The sequence below is a fragment of the Eptesicus fuscus genome, chromosome 12, assembly GCF_027574615.1.
Source record: "Eptesicus fuscus isolate TK198812 chromosome 12, DD_ASM_mEF_20220401, whole genome shotgun sequence".
Classification (NCBI taxonomy): Eukaryota; Metazoa; Chordata; class Mammalia; order Chiroptera; family Vespertilionidae; genus Eptesicus; species Eptesicus fuscus.
Window position 1 is genome coordinate 71449877 of NC_072484.1, and position 18802 is coordinate 71468678.

General features: G+C 42.1%; 1 protein-coding gene across 2 annotated transcripts in view; it reads left to right on the forward strand.

The window, feature by feature from the left end:
• Positions 1-18802, forward strand: part of ZHX3 (zinc fingers and homeoboxes 3) — a 130321-nt gene that overhangs the window by 17359 nt on the left and 94160 nt on the right. Inside the window, exon 1 of one of the 2 annotated variants that reach the window (XM_054723634.1) lies at positions 251-475. The exons of the other annotated variant lie outside the window; for it this stretch is intronic. The gene's annotated coding sequence lies outside the window, so the exon portion shown is untranslated. Of the gene's footprint in view, positions 1-250; positions 476-18802 lie in introns of those variants that run through there. 2 annotated transcript variants of the gene reach the window in all.

Here is an 18802-nt window from a genome sequence, read left to right on the forward strand (position 1 = left end):
GAAAGACCAGGATATGGAATACAAAAGCCGGTAACCTCTGGGGCCGCAGCATCCGCCCCAGTCCCCTTCTTCACCAACCCCCTCCAGTTCCACGCGGGGCAGAGCGGGACCGCAGCCCGCGCATGCGCCCGGGGCAAGGTCCGCTCTCACGTACGTCAGGGGGCTCGCGCTCGCATGGGAGCCCCGCCCACCGGCGCCAGAGGCGACTTGGGCGGGGGGCCTCGGGCCACGCCCCCAGCCGAGCCGAGCGGGACCGAGCGGAGCCGAGCGTTTCCGAGTACGGCCGAGCCGAGCCGAGCGGCCGGGAGTCGGTTGGTGCAGCTGCGTCCCCGCCGCTCAGCAGTCTGCGGCTCCGCCGTCGCCGCCGCCTCAGCGGGGCCTGCACCGGCCGACCGGCCGGCCGCCAGGAGAGAGGCCCGGAGCGCGGTGAGAGCCGCCCGGCCGCGGGCGCCGCCGCCGCCGCCGCCGCTGCCAGGTGAGCGCCTGCCGCGGCCCGCCGGCCCGTGTGTCCCCGCGACTGTCAGTTCCCGTGTCTGTGTGTCTCTCTGCCTGTCAGCCCCCTGTGTCTGCGCGAGCTCCTTCCCGCCACGTCTGACCCCCGGCCCTGCCCGCAGTGTCCGCGTACCCCTCCCGCCCGCTGCCCCACTCTTACTGTCAGCCGCCAGCACCTCCATGCTGGGAGGCTCCGCCCCTTCCCCCCGAATCCCCGCCCTTCGCCCATCTGTCATCACCCCCTCCCCCAGCTTCAGGCTCGGGCGTCCTGGGGGCGTGGGGTGCCACCGCTCCTAGGGGTCAGTTGTAGCTCAGGTCGGCCAGACCGCTGCGAAAGGAGCAACGAGAGGGGTGTGGAGGGGAAGTGGGGGTCCGCAGATGCCCGCCCGCCCGCCCGCCCGCGTGAGGGTGCGTGTCCGAGGGTGCGCCGGGGGGCGACACGTGCGCCCGAGAGCAGGGAGGGGAGTGGGGGGACGGCCTGACTGACGGGAGGTGGAGATGCTGGGAGGTCAGAGCCACTTGCTCCAACTCCGGCCGGCCCGTGTGTCCTGCGGGGAAGGCCCGGCCACTGCCTCTGGTCTAAAGAGGGCCCGTTCGGCTAGGGAGGCAGGTGAATCCGGACTCGACCCATTGGGGTACAGTAGGATCTTGAATCCTGGAACCCTTGTTTGGCCTCGCGAAAACAGAAAACCCGGGCGCCGGGTCCCCGGATGCCGCGGGTGGCGTGTGAGCGGTGTTGGGGGCTAAACCTTCCCGGTTTTGGGATTTTCATTCAGAGAAGCCAGTTGAAAGTGATTGAATAGTGGGTGGGATGTGGCGCTCAGGTGCAAAGTGTTTGAGAGCCTGAGTCATTTTGAGTTGAGTGGTTTGCATTTCTGAGGAGTGATTGTCCTGAGCTTGTGCCCTGGGAGAAACTGTTAAATGATGGGGGGGGGGGGGGGGGGGGAGTTGAGGGTGGGTAAAGGAGTAGGGAGGGCATATGTTCTTTTTCTGTTTTAAACTATGTGGACACATAGAAATTTACTCATGAGACCTCCACATATCCTTGCTTTAAAAAAGGATTCCTGTAGTTTCCACTTATACACATTCTTGTATATTGTTATCTTGATGCTCTTTATTTGTAGTAACGTAGTATTGCAATATTTCAAAACTAAGAGAAAATGCGTCCTAAAACAATTTGGTATTTTGCTGGATAATTCTCAATCACGGGGAAAGAACCCAAAGTACACTTCATTAGCTGGAACAACTTATTCTGGCTTAATTTGTTTCTAAGAGACATACAGTGGAAAAATCCAGAAGCAGCAAAATAGTATCAAAGAGTCTTAGGAAATTAATGAAAAGGGCTTTCTATTGCTGCCCTGGAAAGATGGTAATCAAAGTTGCTTTAGAGGACAGAGCTACTATCTATACTAATAAAAGCCTAGGTGGTCCCTGCGTCATCACAAGATGGCCGGCAGGGGAGGGCAGCTGGGGGGCAACCAGGCCTGCAGGGGAGGGCAGTTGGGGGGCGAACAGGCCAGCAGGGGAGGGCAGTTGGGGGCGATCGGTTGGACAGGGGAGCGGTTAGGGGGCGATCAGGCTGGCAGGCACGCCAGCAGTTAGGAGCCAGCAGTTTCAAAGGGTGCAGTCCGGCTGAGGGACACCTACCCACCCACCCCCGCCCTGCACGAATTTTGTGCACTGGGCCTCTAGTGTAATGATAAACATATTAACCAAGTTGGTTTTGTGACCTTGATACATTGAGCAGCACTTGATTTGGGCAGTGCTTCATAACAGGCAAACATTGCATAGAAAGTCAAGTAATTTTTGGAGAAAATGTTTCCCATGCTTTATTTTTTTGTTGTTTTTTTCCCGAAATTAAAATTTCAGACTAAGGCAGTCTCACAGTGGGAGTGCTCCCCCCCTTAAGATAACGTTTAAATTTTCAAAAGTAATTCGTGTTTAAGGCAGAAAACTAGAAAAAAACCTAAGAAAAAATCACAATCCCACAAACCATAGTAAATCACAATATTTATCTTTTTAGTTTTTTGTTCCTATGTGTGAGTATTTTTTTTACAAAAATGCTACCATACTATAAGGTTGTTTTATTGTGTGTTTTTTTAAACTTATGAACAGATTGAGAGACATCCACTTGTTTTGTTTTTATGAGTAAGAACTTGTGTTCCCTTTGTGATCTTTTTAAAAAGTTAGGACCTCTGTTAGAGCACTCCAGTTGCTTCTCATTTTAAAGTAAAATCTGAAGTTCTTGCCTGCTAGGCTACCTCCCTGTCCTCACTTTCAGCCATGCTAGACGGTTCTCTTTGCTATGCCTTAAAAACTTCAAGCATAGCCTCAGTGACTTTGCACTTGCTGTTCCTCTATCTAGAACTCTGTTCCCTGAATATCATGGTACTGGCCTCAAGTCTCTGCTCAGGTATAACCATCAGGCTTTCCCTGATCATTGTGTGTAATATACACTCCATTCTCCAGCCCTCCTTCAACCCACTTTACTTATCTTCATAGCACTTACACCAGTTGGCAAATGCATATGTATTTATTTGTTGTTTCATTGTCTCCCCCATTAACTCCTAAATGTGAGACCTTTTCACTGATGTAACCTCAGGACACAGAATAGCACCTGACACGTTATGGGTGCGTAATCAATATTTGTTGAATGAATGAATGAATGAATGCTCATTATCCATCAATTCATGTGACCTTCCTGGTAGCCTCCTAGGCTTTTGCATAGCTGCATCATGAAATGGAATAACAATCCCTTACAAGTTAGGCTAGTCCTCTCCTTTATATATCTGAACAGAAGAATTTTACAGAGTCTTATGATTGTAAAAAAGAATTTCAGTCTTGATTTAATTTCACAATTGAGGGAAGGAACAGTTTTGGCAAATGTTACTGACTTTCCTTCTTATACATCACCCCTTGTGAAACATTGGGCATCTTTTAAACATATAAAGTATCCCAGTTATGTTTACAACTATGATTTCAATTTGGTAGTTCTTAGTGATAGTATAAGCCTCAAGAGCAGAGTGAGTTTTTTGGGTTAACAAATACCCAGAGATATAATTACAGCTTTAATGTGTTTTCATTTGAGGAGTAGCTATTATATTTACATATTTTTCCTGGCAATTCTATCCTTTTCAGCTCCTTGCTTATCGGTTTTTGGGTGGCCTGGAAGGTACACTTAGGTTTTTTGTTTTTTAACATTTTAAAATAAATTCTTGATCTCTTGAGCATTTTACACCTCTCGTATGACTCTTGGACTATTTGAAAGGACCAGTTTCATCTTTCAGGATGAAAGGACATTGATAATAAAACATATAATTGCATTTTTATTATAAGGATGAGAAAAAGTGTATCTTAAGGTAGAATGTTTACAAAGTGGACATAATGTGAGAGTAAGCTTTTTAAAGTCTTGAATTTCAAGTAGTGAGTTTTTGAAAAATAATTTCACTTTTGTTCTTAAGGAAAAGGATCCTTCTGAATACAATCCAAACAGAGAACTTAAAATTTTTTTTCTTATGCCTCCAATATACAGAAACTTTTGGGAAAAATCCAAAGTGAAAATTTTTTATTTTAAAAGCCTAAAGGTAATTTGTTAAGAATTTATTTTTAATTTTTCTGTGTTTTTAGCATTACTACGATCAGTGTTAGATTACCAACCCGTTTTATTATTTCTTCTCTTTTCTCATTAGATTATCTCCCTTCTTTCATCATATTCTCTCCCTAAATGATCTCATCTGTTCCCAGGATTTAATACCCTCTGGATGCAGATGACTCCCTCAGTTACACCTCCCGCCTGGACCTTTTTCTGGTTCCAGACTTGCATTTTCAACTGCTGCCTTCCTGTTATCTCTACTTGCTTGCCTCACAGTGATCTCAAAGTTCACACATATACAAAATTGATCTCTCAGTCTTCCTCTTAAACTTCCAAATTAGTATTCCTCATTCCTGGCCCCTTCATCCCCTCTTCTCCAGCCTTCCCTGGCTCATTGTCATGACTCTTCACTCAGTGTTCAGGCCAGACACCTGAAAAGTCATCTTTGATTCTTCCTGATTCCTCAGTCCACATTCAATCCATCAGTGTGGTCTCATGGCCTAGTCTCCAGGATAGCGCAAATCCTCCATTCCCTCCACCCTCCTAATCTACCCACCATCTTCTCTCAGCTGGGTGACTGTCTCTACCTGTTACCTGGTCTCTCCTAACTTCCACTTTTACCTTCTTCTAACCCATTCTCCCCTCTACAGCCAGGGTGATCCTACTAAAAATCTAAACCACATCACATTAGCTTCTTGCTTAGTGGCTTCCCACTGCACTTAGCCCACATCCACACTTCTTACTCAGAAGTGTCAGGCCTTGTCTCCCTCTCTGCCTCCTCTCCAGCTCACCATGCTTGTCTCAGGTTGGAGCACTGTCAGTTCCTCAAATATGCCAAGTCCCTCTACAGACCCTTCCCTCTGCCCCGCACTCCCTCTTCCGCCCCCCTCTTCTCATAGAGACTTCTCAAACAGCTGAGGGGCCTGTCCTGATCACTGTTTCTATAGTAGCTCCCCACTGTCCCTTCTCTCGGTACATGTGCATTTCCTGCTTAGCCAAAATTCCAAGTATCCTATATAATAAAAGCCCAGCAACCATAATGGCAGAACGATGAGAATGACCGCTTGACCCCTCACTATGAGGTGCCGATGGTGAACAGGGACCAGGGGTAGGTGGCGGGGATGTGGGCAGCGCCAGACCACAAGGCCTTCACCCCACTGGTGGCCCCATGCACAGAGGGCCACCAGCGGCAGGGGTGGGGCCAGTGAGTGGCCGACCTCTCGGTCCCTCCCCTGGCCATCAGGCTCCCATTGCTGAATGGCGAATGGGGAACTGGGGTGGGTGGCGGCCGGGGGTGGGGCTGGCTGCCAGCAACCGGGGAAGATGGCCCTGATCACAGGCTAGGCCTGGGGACCATACCCGCACATGATGTTGTGCGCTGGGCCTCTAGTTTCATTTATATATTTGTTTTCTTCTATATAGTCTAGTCCCCCAATAGACCACAAGATCTATGAGGCAGGGGAAGCCTTGGACTGTTGATGGTATAGTCCTGGCACCCCATGCTCTGCTTAGAATTCAGTAGATGCAAGATATGTTTTGAAAAATATTGATATTTTAACAGCTAACTTTTTTTGAGACTTACTTTGTGCCAGGTTCATTACTTAACATATCCAAGGTGTGTTCATGCATATCTCTAAATATCTGGGAGAAACCTTAACTAAGGTAATGATGGTTATTACATTAGCATTTCTATTTTTAGTTGAGAAAATTGAACTTAGAGAAGTTAATTTTAAAAATATATTTATTATTGATTTTAGAGAGGAAGGGAGAGAGAGATAGAAGCATCAATGATGAGAATCATTGATCAGCTGCCTCCTGCACGCCCCCTACTGGGGATCAAGCCCACAACCCCGGTCATGTGCCCTGACTGGCAATCGAACATCCACCTCCTGGTTCATAGGTTGATGCTCAACTGCTGAGCCACACTGGCCAGGCGAGAAGTTAAATAATTTTTAAAGTTACACAGCTAACGAAGTGCTAGAGCTAAGATTTGAATCTACATGATCTGGCCATAGAAATGTCTCTCTCACTCATTATGCCTTCTAATATGCATGGAGTAGGAATGAATGAATAGGAAATATGCCATAATATTGATATTTGATGATTCCTCGTCACTTTGTTTCTAAGCATATATTTGAGTATAAAAAATAAGAATGCTTGGGTTGGGATTTTGCATGTCCTGGGAAGTTTCTGATAATAACCACTCTGCCAAAGCACATAGATTAGTTTATATTCAGGATCTGTGTTTTAATTTTACCTTTGCCACTTTCCAGCTGAAAACCCTTGGGCAAATTACTTAACATATCTAAGTGTCTTTCAGCTATAAATGGAGAAAAAGAATAATTCTTATCTCACAGGGTCATTGTGAGGAGCATAATTATACACACAAAAAACCCAACCAATGTTAGCTATTAATATTATAAGAAGGGGGAAAAAGCCCCCCCAAAAGTCTTGTGTAGCCCCATCAACAAATTACAGTTTGGGTAAGTGTGACAAAAAGATAATAATAAAATTATCTCACTGACTCTGGTTTTGAATTTATTAAAATTATCAGGGAATTAACGATTTGCCTTGGGATTTATAATTATTCTTTTGCTGCATGGCAACTTTATGTTTGGATTTAAATGTCTTAAATGCTTGTAGTTAAAACAGCTTCCTTCCTTCCTTCCTTCCTTCCTTCCTTCCTTCCTTCCTTCCTTCCTTCCTTCCTTCCTTCCTTCCTTCCTTCCTTCCTTCCTTCCTTCCTTCCTTCCTTCCTTCCTTTTTAAACTCCTTCCTATCTTAAGCTACATTCTCAGGGTAAAGAGATCTTTAGAGGGGCTGGCTATTTTTGAGATGTTGATTATTTTTATACTTTGCACCAGAAACGTACTTACCATCATTGCTGCTTATTTCAGTAATGATGATCACCGGGGAGCATACTTCAAACACCCAAGCAAACAGTTGACCTGGCACAGATGCAGTGGATTTGACAGACCTTATGATGGAATATCTGGGCACAGTTGCATTTTCTGGGCTTATAAGCAAGTGCCAGTCTGGTGGCTTCCATTATCTCTGTGAAACAGAGGGGGTGAGATTTTCTGCTAAAAGTGGGAAGAGTTCAGAGAAAACAAGGAGATTTGACTTATAACTGAGGTCAGGAAGAGGAAGAGTGGCCTTAGGGTAACAACCATTATTTCCAGGTAGTGTGTAGGGCTCTGTTGAGGTAGGAGACCATGAATTGATTGGGACACCATAGCATGCAGCTGCCTGATTTTAGGAGCAAAGAAGGCATATAGTTGGATTGAGCCAGGATAGCGGTTTGCCAGGGGTGAGCAGCAGAAGGACAGTAGAGCAGAGGAACTGAAGCCATTGGCCTGGGAGTGATTAACATGATAAGGTAAAAATGCCTAAGCAGGATGGGGAGAAAAGGACTAGAGGTGTTGATGAAGTAAAGGAATGGGTGCATTGGAGTGATGGAGTAATAGGAGGATGTGGTTAGGGAGGGACACGTGAGTGGAATATTTCAGAGTTGGAGCAGTTAATTACTGGATATGACAGGCTCCTGGGTCTTGCCACTGGCATGAATGACTGAAGTGAATGAACCCAGTGAAGGTGACTGAAGTCAAGGAGGGAAGTGTAGTTGTAGTGGATAAGAACACAGCGTCTGGAAGTTGACTGCGTGGGTCTGAAGCTTTAGACATGGACATGAGCCTTCTCTTATGAACCTTAATAGACTGTCTTTCCAGGTCTATCTGATATCAGAAGCTATGAAGTAAAGGGCCCTTCCTTAGAGGCAAACACACTGACAAAAGCAAGAAGAGACAGCTAGCTGGTGATGACAGAGGCAGAAATATTTTGAAGTATAGCAGTTTGGGAACATTCGTTGTAGAGGAAACAGTCTCATTAGCCTCAGTGGTCTCCGAATGCAGTAATTAATCTTAATTGTTATCCTGTTCAACAATAATAGGTCAAATTATGGTTTGGTTAGTTCAGAAGGCTCAGAAGGAAGTAATGCGATTTAGAAAGCTTTCCAACGTAAGCTTGCATATTTTATTGCTTCAGTTATCCATAAAATTAATTTATGTGACACAATTCTGTCTCTGAAGACACTAGATTAAAAAACTACTTACTCCCTTCTCTCTCCTACTGAGCTGAGGATTACGTGTTGCCCACCCTTTGGATTTTTTAAAAAAATATGGTGGCCATGTCACAGCTTCTCTCTCATGTGATTTGTGTAGGAAGGACTCAGGGAGGCCCAGGAAATATAGAAATGAAGTCATATAGTAGAGAGAATGTGTGGTGGGAAAGAGAGTAGTCAATGTGAAGAAAACATCAGTCTTATTCTAAATTTCTCTGCATAAGAAAACTCTTCCTTGAGTAAAACCATGGGAACACAGTGTGTGTGGAAAAGTCTTTATTCTTCTCATAATATGCACATCAGATGTCAAACTGAATGTAAGCCATATAAGTATCGGAATTATGGAGAGAAACCATATATATGTAGTACATGTGGGGGAGCTTTCAGTTATCTCCGGTGTTTTGAAAAACATGAAAGAAATCATAGTAGAGCAAAAACCTATCAATGTAAGGAATATGGGAAAATTTTAAGTTCTTCAACTTCACTTCAAATACATGAAAGAACCCACACTGAAGAGAAACTCTATCAAAGTCTATGGGAAAGTCTATAGATATCACCAAACTTTTCCAACACATCACTCAAACAGGAGAGAAACCCTATGAAAGTAAACAATGTAGTAAAGAAGTAGTAAAGTTGTTTTCCAATGCATGCCAGAACTTACACTACAGAGAAACCTTATCAATATAAACAATGTGGTAAAGCCTACATGTGTTAGAGTGCCTTACAGACCCACCAGAGAACTCACACAGGCGAGAAATCCCGTGAATGTCAGCAGGGTAAAACTTTCAGTTGTCATCTAGGTTTCCAAACACATGAAAGAACTCACACTGGAGAGGAACCCTATGCACATAAAGAATATGGAAAAGCCCTTACATGTTATAAAAAATTTTGAAGGTATGAAAGAAAATTCACTGGAGAGAAGCCCTATGAATGTAAGGAATGTGGGAAAGCCATCAAGATGTTATCAGATGCTATCAAAGTTTTCAAATACATGAAAGAAATCCCACTGCACAGAAACCCTTTGAGTGTGAAGAATGTGGGATAGCCTACAGATATTATGGCACCTTCCAAAGACAGAAGGACTTACTGGAGAGAACCCCTGGGAATGTAAGCCATGTGGTGACACCTATAGAGATCACAGTTCCTTAAACACAAAATAATTCATACTGAAGAAAGAAATCTTATGTAGATAAACAATTTAGTGACACCTTTAGTTGTTTCAGTTATCTTTAAAAAACATGAAATAATTCACACTGGAAAGAAACCCTATGAATGTAAAAAATGCAGTGAAGCACTAGGTACCCCAGCGATCTTCAAAATTATGAAAGAAATCTCATTGAAGAGAAAACTGTTTTGATGTAAACAATGTGGTAAAGCCTACTTAGACCCCAGTTCCTTACAAAAATGTGAAAGAACTAATATTGTTGAGAAACCCTATGAATGTAAGGAATGTGGAAAAGCCTTCATTTATCACACAGATTTTTGAAGACATGTGACAATGTCCACTGGAGAGAAATCAAATAGAATTGCAGAATTTGGGAAAGGCTTAACTTATCCCACTTCCTTTCCAACAATGAAAAGACTCACTGGATAAAACCTCTCGAATGTAAACAGTATAAGGAAGACTTGAATTGACCCACACCAGTACATATGAAAAGAAAGAGAAATGTAAAGAAGTAGAAATTTCTACCAAGGAGAAAGCTTGGTAGAAATTAATGCATGTATAATGTGCCAGAAAACTTTCAACATGAAAGAGTTCTTATTAATGTTATAAATGTAATGTTTATTGAACCTCCATAGTACATCATTGGACTGTGAATTTCTACTAATTTCAGAAATGAATATTCATGTGAGATAATTCTGAGAGTTGTCTTTCAACAATAGTACATAAGATTAATGGGTACTGCTTTTTCTGAAAACATTTAATAATACTTATATTTTTTAAATATATATTTATTGATTTCAGAGAGGAAGAGAGAGGGAGAGAGAGATAGAAACATCAATGATGAGAGAGAATCATTGATCGGCTGCCTCCTGCACACCCCACACTGGGGATCAAGCCTGCAACCCCGGCATGTGCCCTTGACCGGAATTGAACCCAGGATCCTTCAGTCGGTAGGCCAACGCTCTACCCACTGAGCAAAACCAGCTAGGGCTATTTAATAATATTTTCTCTCCATTTTGAAGCCTGTTAGATTTATAGGTGAGTTGAAATGTATTTTATATGCAGTTAGGTTAAATATCTGTTTATGTTTTACTTGTTCTGTGTTAAGGGGCTATTGAAAAAGGACAGTTGGTATTTAGATTTTCCTAGTGACCTTATGTATATTCTACCTTTCGCTCTAATAAAGCTCCTTTTTGGGGGTACTTAGAATAGGAGCCTTTTGCTGTTTCCCATACTAATAAATAATTGGAATAAATTTTATGTATGGCAAGTTTATGAAAGAATATAGTTTCACATTATTATTTTCATATTTGGCCCTTTGCTTTTTGTCCTTCCTTCTGACTGGTATTTGGTGAATAAATTTTGACTTAAGATGAGGGATCTGTGATGGGCCAACAAAATCTAGAGTTGGAGAAATTCTCCTGTGTGGCTAATGTTAGGAAATTGATTTTCCAAAACCCACCTTCTCTATGCTTCCATGTTAGAATTCATTAATAGCCACACTTGTAGGAGATTGGAAGGCAAAAATGAAGAAGGCATTAATCAGATTTTTGAGCCATCGTACAGACTGATAGATAGACGAACACACAGTAGCAATGGAAACACCATCTTCCAATCCATAATCCGGATCCTTTGGCCTTCCAATCAAGACTATCCTCAAAACCACCACCAGCTATCTGGTATTTATATTCTGAACTTTCCACTGGTTTCTTCATAAGATCCACATCAAAGATCCATCAGAGTTTGGATTTTAAAAAAATATATATTTTATTGATTTTTTACAGAGAGGAAGGGAGAGGGAGAGGATTTTTCTGTAAGCCCACTGTGTCCACCAGGAAACTGATCAGACTTATTCCCCTCTTTTCTATATTGTATCTATATAGGGTCTGATTTGTATAGGAAACATCTTATGCATTATGCATTAACAGTGCTAGTGAGTATGCTGTCCTGATTGACCGTGACATCTACAATTGTGCATCCAGAAGGAGGACATGGGAGTTTCTCTGTTGCTTGTGCAGTGGCTGCCTTGACCCAGCCCTTCCTTCTGTCAGGCAGACAGGGCACTTCCTGTCACTTGTAGCTGAATGTAAGCCCTCAGTGTGTTTCAATTATGTTTGATTGTGATTAAAGTATGTGGGGTTTTTTTGACCAAATAAACACTTCTGTAGGTGTTTCATAAATTATTTTATTAAATTTTCTAAGCTGTTGTATGCTAACAAATATTGTTTTTCATTTCCTGAGAAAATATATTAAAATGTTTCATTATAATTATGGATTTTCAAATAAACTTTGAGATTCTCTTCATTTAAAAAAATTTTACTCAATGACAAACCAAAGACAAGAGCAGTTATAAACCCCAAGGAGCTGTGTATATGATTAGATACTTAATATCACAATACCAGTAATCCTACCATCCCATTCTCCCTATTTTCACTAAGAAACTTCAGTTCCTTTTCATGACAAGAAAGAAGAATCCTCCAAAAGAATAGTTGCTGGGGAGGGATCTTGAAAGTTAGCTGTCCTTGGCTGACCACTTAGAATCCCCTATTGCTAGTAAGGAGGTTTTGAGTTGAGTTGAAGTATTTAGAATCCTTAAACTATACCTACCACCCTGTGTGTCATACCGAAACACTAGGGCTTAGGAAAAGAATGTTGTCAGCCCTGTTACAAGTGGTTGCTATGGACCTTGAGCCTAAAACTTGATTTTCTCTATCATGTGTTCCATTTCTTATTTCCTCTTAGCATTGCTGGTCCTGAGAAGCCTGGCTTTCAAACTGGTGTACAGGTGCCAAACATGGCTTAGCATCTTGGTTATATTCCTGTCACTTACCACATCCTTCCACTCGCTGTCTCATCTCTCTGGTGAAGTGCAGGGAGCCACTTGAATGCACGTCTTGAGACCTAAAAACTGTGGCATTCGAGGGTTAGCAATGCCAACTCAACCAGAACTTTCAGTTTGCAAGTTGAGAGTTTAAAAAAGTAATTCTATTTTAGAAAAACACACACAGGAATTCAGGGTATTTTTTCCCTGTTAGAAAAACATTTTCTTCTAAAGCTGAGAAGTACTGAACCAGAGGCCAATGAGTATTTTAATGATAGTAACATGTTCTCTAATATCCCACTTTCCTGCCCTACAGAGCTCAGGAACCCTTGAAGGCTCAGCTCTGTTCTGATGCTCTTTATAGTGTTTGAATCACTTTAGATGGAGTATCCCATTTGTGAAGTGTTTGTATGCTTGCTGTGAACTAGGCCCCTTAGTTAAAAAAGAGGTTCCTGGTCTCAAGGAACTTATTTTTTTGAGTCAGAAGGTGTATTTAAATCTCTAACCTCAAGCAGACCGTGTTGTGTGCTACAAAGGAGGTGCAATCAAAATGTAGGACCACAGACAAAAGAGAGGTTATTTCTGGCAGTTGGGTGGAAGTGGTGAGTGGATCAGAGGATGCTTTCAGGGAGTGATTGTAATCAGACTGCATCTTGAAGGCTGGGTAGAATTTTGAGTGATATATTTGACTAGTGTCCCAGTGCATGGATTCGTGCACATTGAAAGGAAATTAATTAGAAGAAATATTTTAATATTGCTATTTGCATCTTGCTAATGAAAAGAAAATAGAATTCTACTGAGTCTCCTATCTACCTACTCCAGGACTTCTGTGAGGAACAAATGAGATGAGGCACAGGAAAACGCTTCACAAACATTTGGTTAAACTGTAAAATGTTTGCACCTGGCTATAAAGCAAACTGGGTTCCTGGGTTGAAGAAACTCCAAGGAGCCTGGTCACTAGGGAGAGGAAGCTGGGCGTTGCTATGTGATGTCATTACCCAGTGCTCACAGCCACCATTTCTGGGTTGGCCATGGGGTCTTGGTAGCGTTGGCTGTGATTTGGTGGGGTGTTGCTCCAGGGTGGTGGTGGGGCCTGTGTCCCACTTGGGAGAAGCTGAATATTGGTTTGTTGGTGCCAGGTCTGTGGTGCCGTTTATTTTTAAATGGCCAGTGCACATCATGGCAGCTCCTGCATTGAGTGTCTGTCCCCTGGTGGTCAGTGTACGTCATGGCTACCTTTTGGATGGATGGACACTTAGCCTTTTATATATATATATTTTTTTTTTCTCTGTTTACTAAGGCATCCTTTATTTTAGCAAGAATTTTGAATGATTATATTTTATATTTTCTGTTTACTAAGGCATCCTTTATTTTAATTATGGATTTAATTATATAATTATTATATTTTATAGTCTCTGTTTACTAAGGCATTCTTTATTTTGGTGCTTAATGAATTAGCTTTCAGTTATCTACATAACTCATTAAGAATGCCTCATTCCTCAATTATTTTGGATAACTTGTCTCTGAAATTAACATATGAAGTGTTAAGGAAAGTATGGTGGAGAAGGGCTTTTATGGAAGCCCTTAAAAATAATTTTGGGACCATAGTGAATGTCTCAAATGGTGGTGAATAGAAAATCAGAATGATAATGGGCGGTAATATTTGGATATATGGTTTAGAAATTGGGAAAAGATGGAGTTCTAAGTGATGTTGGTGAGTCCTTCATAGGAAAGGCATAGTCTGCTAGGGTAGGAAGCCTCTTGAACATTCACCATCTCACTTCTGAGTATCTTTCTCAGGGATAGTTGGCAGTGAGGGCAGGAGAGCACTGTGGGCTGGGGCCATAATAAACTGAAGGGGGCCACTTCTCCTTGTTTCCCTTACTCTAGTTAAGCAAGAGGGGTTTACAGGAAGGCTGTGAAGCTGTGCCCACAGTTACTCTTCCCGCCCCAAGCCTTTGTGTGCCTTGTTTCTGGGCTTGTCCTGCTTCACAGCTATATCTCCCTACCACAGAGTGGATTCTCTCTCGCTGACGTGTGGCCCTCTGGGTGAATCATCTCTCCTTTAGCAACACCATTTCTTGCCATGGTGGGTTAGATACAGCTGGACCGTTGTGCCAGCCTTGCAAATGGTTGTTATGCCTGACAATCTTTCACTTTTCCCCTTCTCCTGTTAAGGCTCTATTTTCTATTTTCAATCTTCCATTTGCTCCATCAATTCAACACAATTTTTCATGAAGTGAAAACATACCACCTCTACATTTTGTGCTGAAATAGGGTTCTGACTCAGAATTCTGGATATCTTGGAAATCATCACGTACTTTGAAAATACAGTATTTTCCCTTTTGTTTATTCCTGCTAATGCGAGTAGCATACTTATTTTTTAAAAATCTTTATTGTTGAAAGTATCACATACTGTAGGTCCTCCATTAACCTCTTCCAGCCTGTTCCCATCCCTCCCAACCCAGGTCCTCACCACCCCATTGTCTGTGTCCACAGGTTATGCATATATGCATACAGGTTCATTGGTTGATCTTTCCCACCCACCCTCCCCTGCCTTCCCTCTGAGGTTCAACAATCTGTTCATGCTTCTATGTCTCTGGGTCTGTTTTTGATCATCAGTTTATTTGGTTCATTAGATTCCACATATGAGTGAGAGCATGTGATACTTACCTTTCTCTGACTGGCGCCAATAGCATTTTAAAAGCCAATATACATATATGGCAATGCTATATGCCCCATTTTACCATGCAAGTGATTAAAGCAGCTCTAAGAAAATGAATTCAGTTCCTCACCAATTATGCACTTATTGTGTGCCTACTATGTGTCAGTTACTCTGCTAGACACCAGTGGGGAGCAAGTCAGACATGGTCTCTCTGGCTTCAGGCCACTTATAATCTGGTGGCTCCATGGCCAGGAGCCATGATAGATTTACTGGTATAGCATAACTACTGTCCAGGGGGCAGAAAGGCCTGGCTTCTAGTCTTGCTTTTGCCTTTTATCAATTATATGACCTTAGGCATTTGCCTCTCTTTTCTGTCAACTGGAATAAAACACCTTTTGAAAAGGTTTATAAGAGTTTTATAATAGTTAAGTGATACTATGTAGAAAGAGCTATGAAAAAGTCAAATTACTATAGATGCAAATATAAGTGGGGGATGGGAATCAGCCCTGCCTTGTTTAATTGGAATAGCTAGTGAGGGTTTCCATTACTTTGTGGCCTCAGAGAATGCCATGTAGCTTCAGCAAATCACCAAATATAAGACTTGGACTAAATCTTTTAAAACTGCACTAATTCTAATGTTTACTAATAAATAAGAAAAACAGCTAAACAGTTAAAATAGGCTATTTAGTCTTCCCTAAAGAACTGTAGATTTAATACATATTGACATTATTTCAGAAAACAGTGCTTCTAGATAAATATTTTATAACCAGAAATTTATTACTACAACAGTGGACATATGACAATGCTAACAATATAATACATACCATGGAAATATAGTGCAGTAAGACAAAAAATTGATCTGAACCATAATTAAAATAGGAAGTATCCTTTGTAAATACTAGAAGATATCTTTAGTTCTTGCAGATTTAGGTACATAAGGAGCTTTGAATTTCATGGTTCCCTTGTGGTTCTGACCTGTTATTTTTATAGCCCCTTTTACCTGCATATCACTGAAGAACTAAGACCTTTCATTGTAGATATTTTCTCTAGCAAACTAGACAAGACAGCTTTTTGAACCTCAGTTTACTCATGAAATGTGGCCTTTTCTTTGCCATGTCAGCTTCACAGAGTTGTTGAGATATTCAAATAGAGTACAGTGGAACTTCGGTTCTCAAACTTAATTCCTTCCAGATGGGTGTTGGAGAAACGATTTTTTCAAAAACCTAATCCTTTCCCCGCCCCCCTCTTGAAAGAATGTAAATTGAATTAATCCACTCCAGATCCCCAAATGATTTCCTGTTTTAACCTTTCTTATTTAATCTATAAATAAACACCTCTTTTCTTAAGTTTATCGAACCACCCCTACTAGCCTTAAATAAATCACTTTTTGCATTCAGTCCAGGGATGTCTTTCAGGTCATCATGCAGCATCTTTGCTTGTTCATATATCCCTGCTTCTGACATGGCTGTCACTGGCTAACTGCTTTTCGTTTATCCAAACCAACAACAGTTTTTCTACCTCTTTAATTGTCTGTGGTCATTGTTTCTTTCACACCCTCAGCAACATTAGCATTCAATGGCTTCTTTATGTTTTAAAATTGTGCTAATTGAAGTTTGGTTCCACAACCGACACATTTTTTACTGTGAACCGAATTGTTTGAGATGGGAGACATCGAGAAATGAGGTTTGACTGTATCAGAATGGATGTACTTCTGTCTACATGATAATCGTCATTCACAGGTGTAGTGGTCAGGTAATTCTGGCAAGTGAATGCCACAGCAGGGCCATGTCTTGATTTATAGCACAGCCTTTGTTCAAGTTTCCCGATTGTTCCTCATTATGATTCAGTGCCTTCCTCATCCTTTTGTACCCTTCTCATTTAATAGCATTTCACTTTCTACCTGGTTGGCCATTAGCCAATATTTGAGCTTCTGCTGTGTGTCAGGCATTGTGTAGGATGCTGGGGAGTTGGAGGGGAGAAGGCCAGACCGTGACTCCAGAATGCCCTTTTGAGTGGGGGATGAGATCGAGCCTAAAATTAATTCTTGCCTGAATTTTCAGCTGGATTGCCTTCCCTATAGATTTCAGACTTGCCAACCCCTATAGTTACATGAGCCAATTCCTTAAAACAAGTCAATCTTTATGTGTGTGTATACATGCACACATACACACATATATCCCATTGGTTCTGTTTCTCTGGAGAACCTAGACCCGTGGTTGGCAAACTGCGGCTCGCGAGCCACGTGCGGCTCTTTGGCCCCTTGAGTGTGGCTCTTGCACAAAATACCTCAGCCTGGGCGTGTCTATTTTGAAGAAGTGGCGTTAGAAGAAGTTTAAGTTTAAAAAATTTGGCTCTCAAAAGAAATTTCAATCATTGTACTGTAGATATTTGGCTCTGTTGACTAATGAGTTTGCTGACCACTGACCTAGACTGATACAGTACTCAACAAATGCTCTCATTATCAGTACAGAAAGAGGAGGAACAAATATGGTAAGCAAGATGCCTAATGTGGTTTTAGCCACGTTGAGTTTCAGATGCCCATGGAATCAACATGAAGATACTGGCAGGAAAATGTAGCCAAGGTATGGAGAACTTACATGAGTGGTCTGGACAGATAAGTTTTCAAGTTACCAATGTGTAGCTATCAGTTGAAGCTATGTTTGTGGATGATTTCAATTAGAGAATAGAAAATGTAAGGTAAGAGGAGGGAGGTATCAAGGCGGAACTCCAGGAAATACCAACATTTAGGGGAGAGATGGAGGAAGAGAGGCCAATAGGAAACCAAAAAGGAGTAGACAGGAAGAAGATGAGGCGAAGTCAGGGCAGGGGAGGATTTCAGGAAGGAGGGAGTGCAGCTATGAAGAGGTTGGGAGAAGTCCATTCTGTCCATTGGAATCTGTCCATTGAACTTAAGCTCATAGGTGGTATTGTTAGAGGTGACTGTTTCAGTGTCATGGTACATTACAAAGGGTGGAATAGAGAATCCATGGTGATGAAGTGGAAATCTGTGTTTGTTGTTGCTGTTTGTTAAAGAAGCTCAGTTATGAAGTAGGATAAGGGGGGCTGTGGGCTTCTTGAGGAAGGGATGATTTTAGGATAAAAGGGACTGTTCAGAGGCTGAAGAAATGGAGCTAGAAGAAAGGAAGAAGTCAGAGATTCAAGGGAGAAAAAGGACAGTGGTTGATTTAGGTCTCCTCCATGGATGGAGGGACTTGCACCGAGGATGGTCAGTAGCATTTCCAGGGGAGGGATGCCTCTCTCACTTGGTCTGGAAAAAAGAAGGCTATTTGGGGATACAGCAATGTTTATAGAAAGTAGGGGGCTGGAAATGTTGCCCTCATAAAAGCTCCTATTTTCTTTGGAAAGTGAACTATTGGCAACAACTGATAGCCAAGAGGAGATGGTGCAGTAAGGTCTTTGAAGACAGAGGTGAAGGTATAAAATTACTGCTGTGGGGCTTGAAAGTGGAGGCTGATTATTGTTCCCATTGTCTGTGGAATGTAAGTTATACTCCACAGTCTGATGTTTATAAAGTCCTCAGCAACCAGCCTTTAACCATTTCTGCCAGACTACCTATCTTTTTTGTTTCATTTTAGCACCCTTATATTTCGGCCAAGAGTATCTCTGCTGTAGCACTAGAAGGTGGCTTTGAGAGACCGGATGCTGTAGTGAAAATGCCATTGGACCGAGAGTCAGGAGTGCTCTGGTCCTCCATTTACTAGCTATGGGACCTTAGACATACCTTAACTTCTCTAAGTCTGTTTTTTCATTTGTAAACTGTTAGTTATAATGAAAACTTAAAAAGTACTGATGCTGATGGTTGTATCATATGAAAAGATGTATTTTAAATTACTTTGAAGATGATAAGAAGTATATAAATGGAGCTGGTGTCATCAGGCCATGAGTAATTCTGGCTCCAGGCTTTTGTGTGAACTTTCTTCTTTACC